This window comes from Triticum aestivum, chromosome 1D (assembly GCF_018294505.1).
Source record: "Triticum aestivum cultivar Chinese Spring chromosome 1D, IWGSC CS RefSeq v2.1, whole genome shotgun sequence".
Lineage (NCBI taxonomy): Eukaryota > Viridiplantae > Streptophyta > Magnoliopsida > Poales > Poaceae > Triticum > Triticum aestivum.
The window spans coordinates 242,753,577-242,770,821 of record NC_057796.1 but is presented as its reverse complement, the minus strand read 5'-3'; positions in this window follow the sequence as shown (position 1 = coordinate 242,770,821).

Genomic DNA, 17,245 nt, shown 5'->3' with positions numbered 1-17,245 from the left:
CTCCATAGTCTTCACATGGATGTCTTCTAGAGTCATAGTCTTCATTGTGAATGACTTCACATACCACCATTGTCTTCAATGTCTTCACACATTTTTAGGGGTCATCTCCGGTAGGTAAACCGAATCAATGAGGGACTACTACCTGTGTTATCCTGCAATTCTCACAAACACATTAGTCCCTCAACCAGGTTTGTCATCAATACTCCAAAACCAACTAGGGGTGGCACTAGATGCACTTACAAATATCAAAGAAAGTGACAAAGCCCATGAGTGCAAGTTGACGAACCGACAGTAAATTGTATCCAAGGGACTCAACAAGAATGACCTTCTCGACCGTGAGATCATAAGAAATGACAATCTTGCCAAGACCCAATACCTTAGAAGACGAGGCATCACCCCACTCAACATTGGTGGGCATAGATGAAATCTTGTGCACGTCCACCACCAAGTCCTTGCTTCCAGTCATATGATTTGTGGCTCCACTATCGAGCAACCATGATCCTCCCCCGGAAGCAAACACCTACAAGAGATCAATGTTTGGTTTTAGGTACCCATTTTGTAATGGGTCCTTTGATGTTAGTAACAAGGGTCTTAGGAACTCAAATAGACCATTCAATGTACTCATAAGGAGAACCAAAAAAATTAGCATAAACATGCCCATCACTAGCACGGCATAACACATAAGAAGGGTTAAAATCGCCGGCTTTGTTGGAAGGGGTGGCATTGCTCTTCTTGACACCACCACCCTTCTCATTGTTCTTCTTCTCCTTAGAAGTACCCTCTCCCTCCTTCACAAAAGTTTGCTTGAGAGGAGGAGGTCGTTTGGCCTTGTCATTCTTCTTCTTGTTCTTGGACTTGGGTGCAAACCCAATTCCCTCCTTGGCCACAACTTCCTTTTGATTGCTCAAAAGGTCGTTGAGGTTCTTCTCACCTTGTATGCAAGACACAAGGCCTTTCTCAAGTTGCTACTTCAACTTTGCATTCTCCTCCACAAGATGCACATGCTCACAACACGGGTTAGTAGCATTTGCATTATCAATTAAAACCATATGAGGAAAAGTGGCTTTTTCCTTGGTTAGCCTCACTTGGAGTTGATCATGAGACTCTTTGAGGCTAGCATGAGCACCCTTCAAGGACTTGTGAGCCTTGTTAAATATATCAAACTCCTACTTGAGTCTAGCAAGATCAACCCCAAGTTTGGCCTTCTCAGAATTGAGCACGCGAGATACAACAAGAACATGATCAAGATCTTTCTTTAATTTAGCATAATATCATTGTGTGACTCCTCAAGAGCCAAACGATGACCACGCTCTTCCTCAAGCGCATTACAGAGATCCGATATCTCATCGGCATAGTCACGACTATGCCCCTCCATCTTCATTGGCTTCACCAAGTTGTTCCAAGAGAGCAACAAAGTGTTTCTTGGATTTACCCTTGAGCTTACTCATAAAAGACTCAAATTCATTTTCTTCCTCATTAGACCCCTCACTTTCATCAATGCAATCCGTCAAAGAGGGATTAGTAGTGATGGTGGTTTTGATGTTTGGGGTTACCTTGTTGGTGGCTTTGGCCATGAGGCTGTAACATCCCAATTTTCAATTTGGATGTTATACATAGGTCATCATATGCATATCATATTTTATTTGCATTTTGTTTGTGATCCTAGAAATCTTAAGCAACTCAAGGACCCACGGAGAGAGTTGGGGATTTCATTTATTTTCATATTTGAATTTTCTCAAATTTGAAAAGAGGATCATTTTGATTTAAATAATTTTTCTCTCCGAATTATTTCCAATATTAAAATAAATGAGTGGAGATAAAATGACTTCTCCAAAATAAGAGGGGAATATTGGAGGAAAAACATTAAAATCAAATAAATATTTTATTTGGTATTTTATTGCTATTTTATTTGAATTAGAAAATATGCATTTTTCAAAATTGCATTTTTAGGCCAGAAAAATGTTCACTTTGTTCTAAATATTTTATTTAGATGGTGAAAATTGTTTTTGGCATTTTTAGAATTTTTTTATATTTTTTATTAGGATTTTTATTCGGCGGAATTTATTTATTAAAAAAATCTCTTCAGGCCGACCGAACTGGGTCGCGCCCAGCCCAGCAGGCCGCCGCCGCCTTCCCCCGTGCGGGAACCGACCCGCCGCCGCCAGCCGTGTCCGGCTCGGGCACGCCTCCCGAGGCCGGTGCCGCCTCGCCCAAGCCACCCCGCCGCCGCCTCGCCCTCCCTCTTTATAAGGCCCCGCCCCGGCCCCCTCTCCTCCCCAAGCCGCCAGTCGCCGCCGCCGCCCAAGCAACAGCAGCAGCAGCACCCCGTCGCCTGCCGCGTCGCCCACCGCCGCCGCGTCGCCCCCCCGTCGTTGCCCCGCCGGATCTTGCCGCCGCCGGTCTTTTTCGACGAACCGGTAAAAACCGCCGCCGTCGCCCTTTTTTTTGGTTTTCGTTTGGATCGGTTAGATCGTTTTTTTCGGTTTCGCTATTTAGCGGGCGTTCACTCGAACGCCTCTATTCGCGAACGCGTTCGTTCGTTTATCTCTGATAACGAACGTTCGTTCTTTAGTCTTTTTCTTTTTATTTTATCTTCTTCCAGGGACCTATCCACGATTAATTTTATCGCAAATTAGTCCCTGATCTTCAAGCGCTCGCAACTTTTTGCTCGTTTATCCAAATCCAGTGAAACCAACACCAAAATCTTCGCCTCGAACCCCTCTTTCCAGTTAACGAACTTGAACATGGTTTTGACAAATTAAAATTTGGTGGCAAGCAGATTTGAATTCAAACTTATTTTGATCGTAGTTTGAGTTTCGTAGCTCCGATTTGATTGATTCTTTTTGCAAATCGAAGCACTTCAGTTGAACCTTCAGTTTGGATCTTTTTATCTGAGTTTTACCCTTGCATCTTTGTTTGATTTCTTATGTATTCTATTGTTTGTTTGCGATAGAATTTCCAGAGTGCGAAGCGTGCTACTACGAGTCTCTAGGGTTTTCAGATTGTCAGCAAGGCAAGTAACACTTTGATCATATCCATTTATTTCCCAGTTTTTATGCATTAGTTTCAACCCTCAAACATTGCATGAGTAGGTTTGATAACATGTGGGTATTGGGAAGTAGATGATGAGGTAGTACCTAGTGCCCTTTATTTCAAACCCTGGGAGTTACTTCTACGTTATGCTTACACTGCTATGCTATGCTCGTAGACGTGGTTTGGTTGAGTGATTCATGACCGATGTGAGAAATTATTATGAACTAAGGGTTTATTTAAGGTGGCTACTTTAATACACATCTGGGTGGATTGTTTGTGGGCACCTGGGGAATCCAGTGTTGTCGAAGGAGATCCCGGGGTACCCGTGTGATCATCCTATGGTTCGTGATACATCTCCAACGTATCTACAATTCTTGATTGTTACATGCTATTATATTATCCATCTTGGATGTTTTATGGGCTTTACTATGCACTTTTATATTATTTTCAGGACTAACCTATTGACCCAGAGCCCAGTGCCAGTTTCTGTTTTTTCCCTTGTTTCAGTGTTTCGAAGAAAAGGAATATCAAACAGAGTCAAAACGGAATGAAACCTTCTGGGGAAGTTATTTTTGGAAGGAAAGCAACCCGGGAGACTTGGAGTCCACGTCAAGGAAGTAACGAGGAAGGCACGAGGCAAGGGGGCGCCCACCCCCCTAGGCGCGCCCTCCACCCTCGTGGGCCCTTCGTGGCTCCCCTGACGTATTTCTTCCGCCTATATATATATCCATATACCCTAAAACGATCAGGGAACAGAATAGATCGGGAGTTCCGCCGCCGCAAGCCTCTATAGCCACCAAAAATCAATCGAGACCCTGTTCCGGCACCCTGCCGGAGGGGGGAACCCTCACCGGTGGCCATCTTCATCATCCCGGCGCTCTCCATGACGAGGAGGGAGTAGTTCACCCTCGGGGCTGAGGGTATGTACCAGTAGCTATGTGTTTGATCTCTCTCTCTCTCGTGTTCTTGATTTGGCACGATCTTGATGTATCGCGAGCTTTGCTATTATAGTTGGATCTTATGTTGCTTCTCCCCCTCTACTCTCTTGTAATGGATTGAGTTTCCCCTTTGAAGTAATCTTATTGGATTTAGTCTTTAATGATTTGAGAACACTTGATGTATGTCTTGCCGTGCGTATCTGTGGTGACAATGGGATATCACGTGATTCACTTGATGTATGTTTTGGTGATCAACTTGCGGGTTCCGCCCATGAACCTATGCATAGGGGTTGGCACACGTTTTCGTCTTGATTCTCCGGTAGAAACTTTGGGGCACTCTTTGAGGTTCTATGTGTTGGTTGAATAGATGAATTTGAGATTGTGTGATGCATATCGTATAATCATACCCACGGATAATTGAGGTGACATTGGAGTATCTAGGTGACATTAGGGTTTTGGTTGATTTGTGTCTTAAGGTGTTATTCTAGTACGAACTCTAGGGCTGTTTGTGACACTTATAGGAATAGCCCAATGGATTGATTGGAAAGAATAACTTTGAGGTGGTTTCGTACCCTACCATAATCTCTTCGTTTGTTCTCCACTATTAGTGACTTTGGAGTGACTCTTTGTTGCATGTTGAGGGATAGTTATATGATCCAATTATGTTATTATTGTTGAGAGAACTTGCACTAGTGAAAGTATGAACCCTAGGCCTTGTTTCCTAGCATTGCAATACCGTTTACGCTCACTTTTATCATTAGTTACCTTGCTGTTTTTATATTTTTCAGATTACGAAAACCTATATCTACCATCCATATTGCACTTGTATCACCATCTCTTCGCCGAACTAGTGCACCTATACAATTTACCATTGTATTGGGTGTGTTGGGGACACAAGAGACACTTTGTTATTTGGTTGCAGGGTTGCTTGAGAGAGACCATCTTCATCCTACGCCTCCCACGGATTGATAAACCTTAGGTCATCCACTTGAGGGAAATTTTCTACTGTCCTACAAACCTCTGCACTTGGAGGCCCAACAACGTCTACAAGAAGAAGGTTGCGTAGTAGACATCAGTTTGCCACCCAGGCTCAAAGGGATCATAAGATTATTCATGCTAGAAACTTCCGTGTGCAGCCACAAGCCATTATGGGCTCTAGCATAGTTGAGTATGTTGTGTGACCTCTTTCAGTGGTAAACTAGCAGATGTAGGGGATGTAGGTGGTACGGTTTACCCGTCGAAAGAGTTAATGCTTCTGAAAGACTGTGCCTCGGTCATCCGTTTCTCAAACATCATGTAGTGCGAGAAATTCAACGGAGGAGATAGAGTCTTGTGGGGAAAAGTGCGCAAACCTCTGCAGAGTGTACAAACAAATCATGGTTAGCCGTGTCCCCAGTTATGGACATCTTGAGTATCTGGTTCTTGAATTATTATGATGATCTCATCACTCTTAATTAACTTGATGGGTTATTGATTATTAATTTTGGGATTGAGATGGGGTTTCCATTCTCAATGTTTTCAACCAACTTTGTAGTTAAATAAAATATATTCCTTTGCAGTAGGGAAAAACTGGCTTTTCGCCAAAACAGGATAACCATACAGCTTCCACCAGCCATATATACATATAGTTATAGCATTTACTTTGTTCATTGCTCTACAGTGTTATTTTGCCAGCATATTCCATGTGCTGTCCCGTTTCGGGCTGCAACGTATTATGTTGCAGACTTTTCAGACGAGGAGTAAGGTGCGCTAGGTCGTTGTAGTGCACTCAGCTATGCCGTTGGAGTTGATGGACTCATTTGCCTTCGATGCTTCCGCAGTTATCTTATTTAGATGGCCTTAAGCCATATTATTGTAATAAGTTCTCTTTTGAGACATTCGATGTAATAAGTGTGTGATTGCACTCTGTTATAAATCCTTCGAGTACTGTGTGTGTCAGCATTACCGATCCAGGGATGACACTGTTGGAAATATGCCCTAGAGGCAATAATAAATGGTTATTATTATATTTCTTTGTTCATGATAATTGTCTATTGTTCATGCTATAATTGTGTTATCCGGAAATCATAATACATGTGTGAATATATAGACTACAACGTGTCCCTAGTAAGCCTCTAGTTGACTAGCTCGTTGATCAACAGATAGTCATGGTTTCCTGACTATGGACATTGGATGTCATTGATAACGGGGTCACATCATTAGAGAATGATGTGATGGACAAGACCCAATCCTAAGCATAGCATAAAAGATCGTGTAGTTCGTTTGCTAGAGCTTTTCCAATGCCAAGTATCTTTTCCTTAGACCATGAGATCGTGTAACTCCCGGATACCGTAGGAGTGCTTTGGGTGTACCAAACGTCACAACGTAACTGGGTGACTATAAAGGTACACTACAGGTATCTCTGAAAGTGTCTGTTGAGTTGGCACGGATCGAGACTGGGATTTGTCACTCCGTATGACGGAGAGGTATCTCTGGGCCCACTCGGTAATGCATCATCATAATGAGCTCAATGTGACTAAGGAGTTAGCCACGGGATCATGCATTATGGTACGAGTAAAGTGACTTGCCGGTAACGAGATTGAACAAGGTATTGGGATACCGACGATCGAATCTCGGGCAAGTAACGTACCGATTGACAAAGGGAATTGTATACGGGATTGATTGAATCCTCGACATCGTGGTTCATCCGATGAGATCATTGTGGAACATGTGGGAGCCAACATGGGTATCCAGATCCCGCTGTTGGTTATTGACCGGAGAGGCGTCTCGGTCATGTCTGCATGTCTCCCGAACCCGTAGGGTCTACACACTGAAGGTTCGGTGACGCTAGGATTGTAGAGATATTAGTATGCAGAAACCCGAAAGTTGTTCGGAGTCCCGGATGAGATCCCGAACATCACGAGGAGTTTCGGAATGGTCCGGAGGTGAAGAATTATATATAGGAAGTCCAGTTTCGGCCACCGGGAAAGTTTCGGGGGTTATCGGTACTGTACCGGGACCACCGGAAGGGTCCCGGGGGTCCACCGGGTGGGGCCACCTATCCCGGAGGGCCCCATGGGCTGAAGTGGGAAGGGAACCAGCCCTTAGTGGGCTGGGGCGCGCCCCTTGGGCCTCCCCCTGCGCCTAGGGTTGGAAACCCTAGGGGTGGGGGGCGCCCCACTTGGCTTGGGGGGGAAGCCACCCCCCTTCCCCCTTGGCCGCCGCCCCCCCTTGGAGATCTGATCTCCCAGGGCCGGCGCCCCCCCAGGGTCCTATATATAGTGGGGGGAGGGAGGGTAGCAGCACCACAGCCCCTGGCGCCTCCCTCTTCCCCTGCAACACCTCTCCCTCTCGCAGAAGCTTGGCGAAGCCCTACCGAGATCCCCGCTACTTCCACCACCACGCCGTCGTGCTGCTGGATCTCCATCAACCTCTCCTTTCCCCTTGCTGGATCAAGAAGGAGGAGACGTCGCTGCTCCGTACGTGTGTTGAACGCGGAGGTGCCGTCCGTTCGGCACTCGGTCATCGGTGATTTGGATCACGGCGAGTACGACTCCATCAACCCGTTCATTGGAACGCTTCCGCTCGCGATCTACAAGAGTATGTAGATGCACTCCTTTCCCCTCGTTGCTAGTATACTCCATAAATGGATCTTGGTGATGCGTAGGAAATTTTAAAATTCTGCTACGATCCCCAACAGTGGTATCAGAGCCAGGTTTATGCGTAGTTACTATGCACGAGTAGAACACAAAGCAGTTGTGGGCGTAGATGTTGCCAATTCTTCTTGCCGCTACTAGTCTTATCTTGTTTCGGCGGTATTGTGGGATGAAGCGGCCCGGACCGACCTTACACGTACGCTTACGTGAGACAAGTTCCACCGACTGACATGCACTAGTTGCATAAGGTGGCTAGCGGGTGTCTGTCTCTCCCACTTTAGTCGGAACGGATTCAATGAAAAGGGTCCTTATGAAGGGTAAATAGAAATTGGCATATCACGTTGTGGTTTTACGTAGGTAAGAAACGTTCTTGCTAGAAACCTATACAAGCCACGTAAAAACTTGCAACAACAATTAGAGGACGTCTAACTTGTTTTTGCAGCATGTGCTATGTGATGTGATATGGCCAGAAGATGTGATGAATGATATATGTGATGTATGAGATTGATCATATTCTTGTAATAGGAATCACGACTTGCATGTCGATGAGTATGACAACCGGCAGGAGCCATAGGAGTTGTCTTTATTTTTTGTATGACCTGCGTGTCATTGAATAACGCCATTTAAATTACTTTACTTTGTTGCTAAACGCGTTAGCCATAGAAGTAGAAGTAATCGTTGGCGTGACAACTTCATGAAGACACGATGATGGAGGATCATGGTGTCATGCCGGTGACGAAGATGATCATGGCGCCCCGAAGATGGAGATCAAAGGAGCAAAATGATATTGGCCATATCATGTCACTATTTGATTGCATGTGATGTTTATCATGTTTTGCATCTTATTTGCTTAGAACGACGGTAGTAAGTAAGATGATCCCTTATAATAATTTCAAGAAAGTGTTCCCCCTAACTGTGCACCGTTGCGAAGGTTCGTTGTTTCGAAGCACCACGTGATGATCGGGTGTGATAGATTCTAACGTTCGCATACAACGGGTGTTGACGAGCCTAGCATGTACAGACATGGCCTCGGAACACACGCAATACACTTAGGTTGACTTGACGAGCCTAGCATGTACAGACATGGCCTCGGAACACGGAGGACCGAAAGGTCGAGCATGAGTCGTATAGAAGATACGATCAACATGGAGATGTTCACCGATCTTGACTAGTCCGTCTCACGTGATGATCGGACACGGCCTAGTTAACTCGGATCATGTTTCACTTAGATGACTAGAGGGATGTCTATCTGAGTGGGAGTTCATTGAATAATTTGATTATATGAACTTAATTATCATGAACTTAGTCTAAAATCTTTACAATATGTCTTGTAGATCAAATGGCCCACGTTGTCCTCAACTTCAACGCGTTCCTAGAGAAAACCAAGCTGAAAGATGATGGCAGCAACTATACGGACTGGGTCCGGAACCTGAGGATCATCCTCATAGCTGCCAAGAAAGATTATGTCCTAGAAGCACCGCTAGGTGAAGCACCAATCCCAGAGAACCAAGACGTTATGAACGCTTGGCAATCACGTGCTGATGATTACTCCCTCGTTCAGTGCGGCATGCTTTACAGCTTAGAACCGGGGCTCCAAAAGCGTTTTGAGAAACATGGAGCATATGAGATGTTCGAAGAGCTGAAAATGGTTTTCCAAGCTCATGCCCGGGTCGAGAGATATGAAGTCTCCGACAAGTTCTTCAGCTGTAAAATGGAGGAAAATAGTTCTGTTAGTGAGCACATACTCAGAATGTCTGGGTTACACAACCGCTTGTCTCAGCTGGGAGTTAATCTCCCGGATGACGCGGTCATTGACAGAATCCTTCAGTCGCTTCCACCGAGCTACAAGAGCTTTGTGATGAACTTCAATATGCAGGGGATGGAAAAGACCATTCCTGAGGTATATTCAATGCTGAAATCAGCGGAGGTGGAGATCAAAAAGGAACATCAAGTGTTGATGGTGAATAAAACCACTAAGTTCAAGAAAGGCAAGGGTAAGAAGAACTTCAAGAAGGACGGCAAGGGAGTTGCCGCGCCCGGTAAGCCAGTTGCCGGGAAGAAGTCAAAGAATGGACCCAAGCCTGAGACTGAGTGCTTTTATTGCAAGGGAAGTGGTCACTGGAAGCGGAACTGCCCCAAATACTTAGCGGACAAGAAGGCCGGCAACACCAAAGGTATATGTGATATACATGTAATTGATGTGTACCTTACCAGTACTCGTAGTAGCTCCTGGGTATTTGATACCGGTGCGGTTGCTCATATTTGTAACTCAAAACAGGAACTGCGGAATAAGCGGAGACTGGCAAAGGACGAGGTGACGATGCGCGTCGGGAATGGTTCCAAGGTCGATGTGATCGCCGTCGGCACGCTGCCTCTGCATTTACCTACGGGATTAGTTTTAAACCTCAATAATTGTTATTTAGTGCCAGCTTTGAGCATGAACATTGTATCTGGATCTCGTTTAATTCGAGATGGCTACTCATTTAAATCCGAGAATAATGGTTGTTCTATTTATATGAGAGATATGTTTTATGGTCATGCCCCGCTGGTCAATGGTTTATTCTTGATGAATCTCGAACGTGATGTTACACATATTCATAGTGTGAATACCAAAAGATGTAAAGTTGATAACGATAGTCCCACATACTTGTGGCACTGCCGCCTTGGTCACATTGGTGTCAAGCGCATGAAGAAGCTCCATGCAGATGGACTTTTGGAGTCTCTTGATTACGAATCATTTGACACGTGCGAACCATGCCTCATGGGTAAGATGACCAAGACTCCGTTCTCCGGAACAATGGAGCGAGCAACCAACTTATTGGAAATCATACATACCGATGTGTGCGGTCCAATGAGTGTTGAGGCTCGCGGAGGATATCGTTATGTTCTCACTCTCACTGATGACTTAAGTAGATATGGGTATGTCTACCTAATGAAACACAAGTCTGAAACCTTTGAAAAGTTCAAGGAATTTCAGAGTGAGGTTGAGAATCAACGTGACAGGAAAATAAAGTTCTTACGATCAGATCGTGGTGGAGAATATTTAAGTCACGAATTTGGTACACACTTAAGGAAATGTGGAATCGTTTCACAACTCACGCCGCCTGGAACACCTCAGCGAAACGGTGTGTCCGAACGTCGTAATCGCACTCTATTGGATATGGTGCGATCTATGATGTCTCTTACCGATCTACCGCTCTCATTTTGGGGCTATGCTTTAGAGACTGCCGCATTCACTTTAAATAGGGCTCCGTCGAAATCCGTTGAGACGACACCGTATGAATTATGGTTTGGGAAGAAACCTAAGCTGTCGTTTCTAAAAGTTTGGGGATGCGATGCTTATGTCAAGAAACTTCAACCTGAAAAGCTCGAACCCAAGTCGGAAAAATGCGTCTTCATAGGATACCCTAAGGAAACCATTGGGTATACCTTCTACCTCAGATCCGAAGGCAAGATCTTTGTTGCCAAGAACGGGTCCTTTCTGGAGAAAGAGTTTCTCTCGAAAGAATTGAGTGGGAGGAAAGTGGAACTTGATGAGGTGATAGTCACCCCTTCCGAACCGGAAAGTAGCGCAGCGCGGGAAGATGTTCCTGTGGTGCCTACACCGACTGGGGAGGAAGTTAATGATGATGATCATGAAGCTTCGGATCAAGTTACTGCTGAACTTCGTAGGTCCACAAGGACACGTTCCGCACCAGAGTGGTACGGCAACCCTGTCCTGGAAATCATGTTGTTAGACAACGGTGAACCTTCGAACTATGAAGAAGCGATGGCGGGCCCGGATTCCGACAAATGGCTAGAAGCCATGAAATCCGAGATAGGATCCATGTATGAAAACGAAGTATGGACTTTGACTGACTTGCCCGATGATCGGCGAGCCATAGAAAATAAATGGATCTTTAAGAAGAAGACAGACGCGGATGGTAATGTGACCATCTATAAGGCTCGACTTGTCGCTAAGGGTTATCGACAAGTTCAAGGGGTTGACTACGATGAGACTTTCTCACCCGTAGCGAAGCTGAAGTCCGTCCGAATCATGTTAGCAATTGCCGCATTCTATGATTATGAGATATGGCAAATGGACGTCAAAACGGCATTCCTTAACGGCTTTCTTAAGGAAGAATTGTATATGATGCAGCCGGAAGGTTTTGTCGATCCTAAGAATGCTAACAAGGTATGCAAGCTCCAGCGCTCCATCTATGGACTGGTGCAAGCATCTCGGAGTTGGAACATTCGTTTTGATGAGATGATCAAAGCGTTTGGGTTTACACAGACTTATGGAGAAGCCTGTGTTTACAAGAAAGTGAGTGGGAGCTCTGTAGCATTTCTCTTATTATATGTGGATGACATACTATTGATGGGAAATGATATAGAATTCTTGGAAAGTATAAAGGCCTATTTGAATAAGTGTTTTTCAATGAAGGACCTTGGAGAAGCTGCTTATATATTAGGCATCAAGATCTATAGAGATAGATCAAGACGCCTCATTGGTCTTTCACAGAGTACGTACCTTGACAAGATATTGAAGAAGTTCAATATGGATCAGTCCAAGAAGGGGTTCTTGCCTGTATTGCAAGGTGTGCAATTGAGCACGGCTCAATGCCCGACCACGGCAGAAGATAGAGAAAAGATGAGTGTCATCCCCTATGCCTCGGCCATAGGGTCTATTATGTATGCCATGCTGTGTACCAGACCTGATGTAAACCTTGCCGTAAGTTTGGTAGGAAGGTACCAAAGTAATCCCGGCATGGAACACTGGACAGCGGTCAAGAATATCCTGAAGTACCTGAAGAGGACTAAGGATATGTTTCTCGTTTATGGAGGTGACGAAGAGCTCGTCGTAAAGGGTTACGTCGACGCTAGCTTCGACACAGATCTGGATGACTCGAAGTCACAAACCGGATACGTGTATATTTTGAATGGAGGAGCAGTAAGCTGGTGCAGTTGCAAGCAAAGCGTCGTGGCGGGATCTACATGTGAAGCGGAGTACATGGCAGCCTCAGAGGCAGCACAAGAAGCAATCTGGATGAAGGAGTTCATTACCGACCTAGGGGTGATTCCCAATGCGTCGGGCCCGATGACTCTCTTCTGTGACAACACTGGAGCTATTGCCCTTGCCAAGGAGCCCAGGTTTCACAGGAAGACCAGGCATATCAAGCGTCGCTTCAACTCCATTCGTGAAAGTGTTCAAAATGGAGACATAGATATTTGTAAAGTACATACGGACCTGAATGTAGCAGATCCGTTGACTAAACCTCTCCCTAGAGCAAAACATGATCAACACCAGAACGCTATGGGTGTTCGATTCATCACAATGTAACTAGATTATTGACTCTAGTGCAAGTGGGAGACTGTTGGAAATATGCCCTAGAGGCAATAATAAATGGTTATTATTATATTTCTTTGTTCATGATAATTGTCTATTGTTCATGCTATAATTGTGTTATCCGGAAATCGTAATACATGTGTGAATATATAGACCACAACGTGTCCCTAGTAAGCCTCTAGTTGACTAGCTCGTTGATCAACAGATAGTCATGGTTTCCTGACTATGGACATTGGATGTCATTGATAACGGGATCACATCATTAGGAGAATGATGTGATGGACAAGACCCAATCCTAAGCATAGCATAAAAGATCGTGTAGTTCGTTTGCTAGAGCTTTTCCAATGTCAAGTATCTTTTCCTTAGACCATGAGATCGTGTAACTCCCGGATACCGTAGGAGTGCTTTGGGTGTACCAAACGTCACAACGTAACTGGGTGACTATAAAGGTACACTACGGGTATCTCTGAAAGTGTCTGTTGGGTTGGCACGGATCGAGACTGGGATTTGTCACTCCGTATGACGGAGAGGTATCTCTGGGCCCACTCGGTAATGCATCATCATAATGAGCTCAATGTGACTAAGGAGTTAGCCACGGGATCATGCATTACGGTACGAGTAAAGTGACTTGCCGGTAACGAGATTGAACAAGGTATTGGGATACCGACGATCGAATCTCGGGCAAGTAACGTACCGATTGACAAAGGGAATTGTATACGGGATTGATTGAATCCTCGACATCGTGGTTCATCCGATGAGATCATCGTGGAACATGTGGGAGCCAACATGGGTATCCAGATCCCGCTGTTGGTTATTGACCGGAGAGGCGTCTCGGTCATGTCTGCATGTCTCCCGAACCCGTAGGGTCTACACACTTAAGGTTCGGTGACGCTAGGGTTGTAGAGATATTAGTATGCGGAAACCCGAAAGTTGTTCGGAGTCCCGGATGAGATCCCGGACGTCACGAGGAGTTCCGGAATGGTCCGGAGGTGAAGAATTATATATAGGAAGTCCAGTTTCGGCCACCGGGAAAGTTTCGGGGGTTATCGGTATTGTACCGGGACCACCGGAAGGGTCCCGGGGGTCCACCGGGTGGGGCCACCTATCCCGGAGGGCCCCATGGGCTGAAGTGGGAAGGGAACCAGCCCTTAGTGGGCTGGGGCGCCCCCCCTTGGGCCTCCCCCTGTGCCTAGGGTTGGAAACCCTAGGGGTGGGGGCGCCCCACTTGGCTTGGGGGGGAAGCCACCCCCCTTCCCCCTTGGCCGCCGCCCCCCCTTGGAGATCTGATCTCCCAGGGACAGCGCCCCCCAGGGGTCCTATATATAGTGGGGGGAGGGAGGGCAGCAGCACCACAGCCCCTGGCGCCTCCCTCTTCCCCTGCAACACCTCTCCCTCTCGCAGAAGCTTGGCGAAGCCCTGCCGAGATCCCCGCTACTGCCACCACCACGCCGTCGTGCTGCTGGATCTCCATCAACCTCTCCTTCCCCCTTGCTGGATCAAGAATGAGGAGACGTTGCTGCTCCGTACATGTGTTGAACACGGAGGTGCCGTCCGTTCGGCACTCGGTCATCGGTGATTTGGATCACGGCGAGTACGACTCCATCAACCCGTTCATTGGAACGCTTCCGCTCACGATCTACAAGGGTATGTAGATGCACTCCTTTCCCCTCGTTGCTAGTATACTCCATAGATGGATCTTGGTGATGCGTAGGAAATTTTAAAATTCTGCTACGATCCCCAACAGACACTTATGCACAGATGTTTGACCGTTTGAGGTCGGATCGCTACAGAGGCACTTGGCGGTGATGTTCTCGTTAGGTGAGTCGAAGAGGGACACACGTGGAGTTGTTGCAACGTAAACGGAGGCCATGGCAACTGTCTCACTGTCTTCATCATCGTCATCATCCTCATTGTACTCTTCTTGTGCCACCAAACCCTTGGGATGAGTCTTCTTGGTGAAGTTGTTCTTGTTGGGGAAGGACTTGGCCTTGTCTTTTCGGATGAGCTCGCCACCATTGTCTTCCCTCTTCTCATAAGGGCACTCCGCAACAAAGTGGCTCACATTTCCACAATTATAGCATGTCCTCATACATTGCTTGCCCTTGGCGCCACTTGAGTTGTTCTTGTTGAAGTTGGGCCTTGAGTTCTTCTTGCTCCAAAATTGCCTTGAAGCAAGACCCATGTGCTCATGATAAGCATATTTTGTATCTTCGGGATTACTCTCCTCTTCTTCCTCTTCATCCTCTTTTTCCACACTAGCCTTGGCCTTCAAAGCAAGGTTGGGTTTCTTTACCCATTGAGAGCGCAACACCGCATTGTCGGCGGTCTTGTCCAAGATTCTCATAGCAACAAACTCATCCAACACTTCACTTGAGGACAAGGTATGGAAGTCCTACCTTTGACGGATGGCGGATGACATGGCCTTATGGTAGGGCATCATGGCCTTGAGAAACTTGCGCTGGATCCAATTGTCATCCGTATCCTTGCTCCCATGATCTCGGAGTGAGACCGCGAGAGTGGTTAATCTCCGGTAGAGCTCACGAGGTTCTTCATCTCCATTCATCGCAAAATCATCGGCTTCATCTTGCACCACTTCATAGTTGGAGCGTTGAATGCTTGCGCTTCCCTTGTAAGTGGAGACAACATGTTGCCATGCTTCCTTGGCCACAGTGAAAGGTTGGAGATGCGCAATATCTTCGAGTGGAATTGCATCTTGGATGATGAAGAGAGCAGACTCGTTGAATTGATTATCCGCGGCTTCTCTAGGAGTGAAGTTGCTTGGGTCGTGCGGGTAGAAGCCTTGCTCAATAATTCTCCAAAGGTTAGTATTACTATGATTTAAATGGTGTTTAAAGCGATAGACCCAAGAGGCAAAATCCTCATTTTTCACCAAGTTAGGAGGAGGACCAACATGATTCAAATGAGTGGAGGGAACCGGTCCTCCATAAGTAATTGGAGGTTCGACATGGGCAAAGATGCCATTTCCACTTCTACCACTAGATAAAGGAACTTTATCACTAGTAGCTTCCCCCTTGTCGGAGTTAGCATCCGTCACCTTGTTAGCGGGATCACCCACTTTCATTGGTGCGGTGGATAATTTAAGACCTTCTAAGAACTTGTTGAACATGCCTTCAACCTCGGTCGTCATGGAGGTTTTCAATGTGTCCAAAGCCGCATTGAACTCCTCACGAGAGACCGAGGATCCCCCATCGGCCGTAGACGAGAAAGGAATCACACCGGGGTGCTCCTCCTCACCGTCTACGGTGTCAACCATACTCTTCGGACGGTAAAGTCCTTAATAAAGAGACGAGGCTCTAATACCAATTGAAAGGATCGATATAGTTGACTAGAGAGGGGTGAATAGGCAACTAACAATTTTTAGCTTTTGTTTACCAATTTAAACTTTGCATCAAAGTAGGTTGTCTAGATATACAACTAGGTGAGCAACCTATATGATGCAACAATAACAAGCACACAAGCAAGCAAGGGATACAACACAAAATAAGCTTGCACAAGTAAAGGTAAGAGATAACAGAGAGTGGAGCCGGTGGAGACGAGGATGTGTTACCGAAGTTCCTTCCTTTTGAGAGGAAGTACGTCTCTGTTGGAGTGGTGTGGAGGCACAATGCTCCCCAAGAAGCCACTAGGGCCACTGTATTCTCCTCACGCCCTCACACAATGCGAGATGTCGTGATTCCACTATTGGTGCCCTTGGAGGCGGCGACCGAATCTTTACAAACAAGGTTGGGGCAATCTCCACAACTTAATTGGAGGCTCCCAACGACACCACGAAGCTTCACCACAATGGAATATGGCTCCGCGGTGACCTCAACCGTCTAGGGTGCTCAAACACCCAAGAGTAACAAGATCCGCAAGGGATTAGTGGGGGAATCAAATTTCTCTTGGTGGAAGTGTAGATCGGGGCCTTCTCAACCAATCCCTAGAAAATCAACAAGTTTGATTGGCTAGGGAGAGAGATCGGGTGAAAATGGAGCTTTGAGCAACAATGGAGCTTGGGAGGGAAGCGATAGTCAACTTGGGGAAGAAGACCCCCCTTTATATAGTGAGAGGAAAGATCCAACCGTTACCCACTTAACCAGCCCGCGACATGTGGTACTACCGCACACACTCACGGTACTACCGCATAGGCATGCGATACTACCGCTTGGAAGTGCGGTACTACCGCTCGCGCGACAGTGTCCAGATGAGGCCCTGTTGCACATGGCAACGGGCGGTACTACCGCGCGCCCTTGCGGTACTACCGCAAGGCAGGGCTCATTCTGGGTTGGTAAGGCACGGACTAATAAAATTAC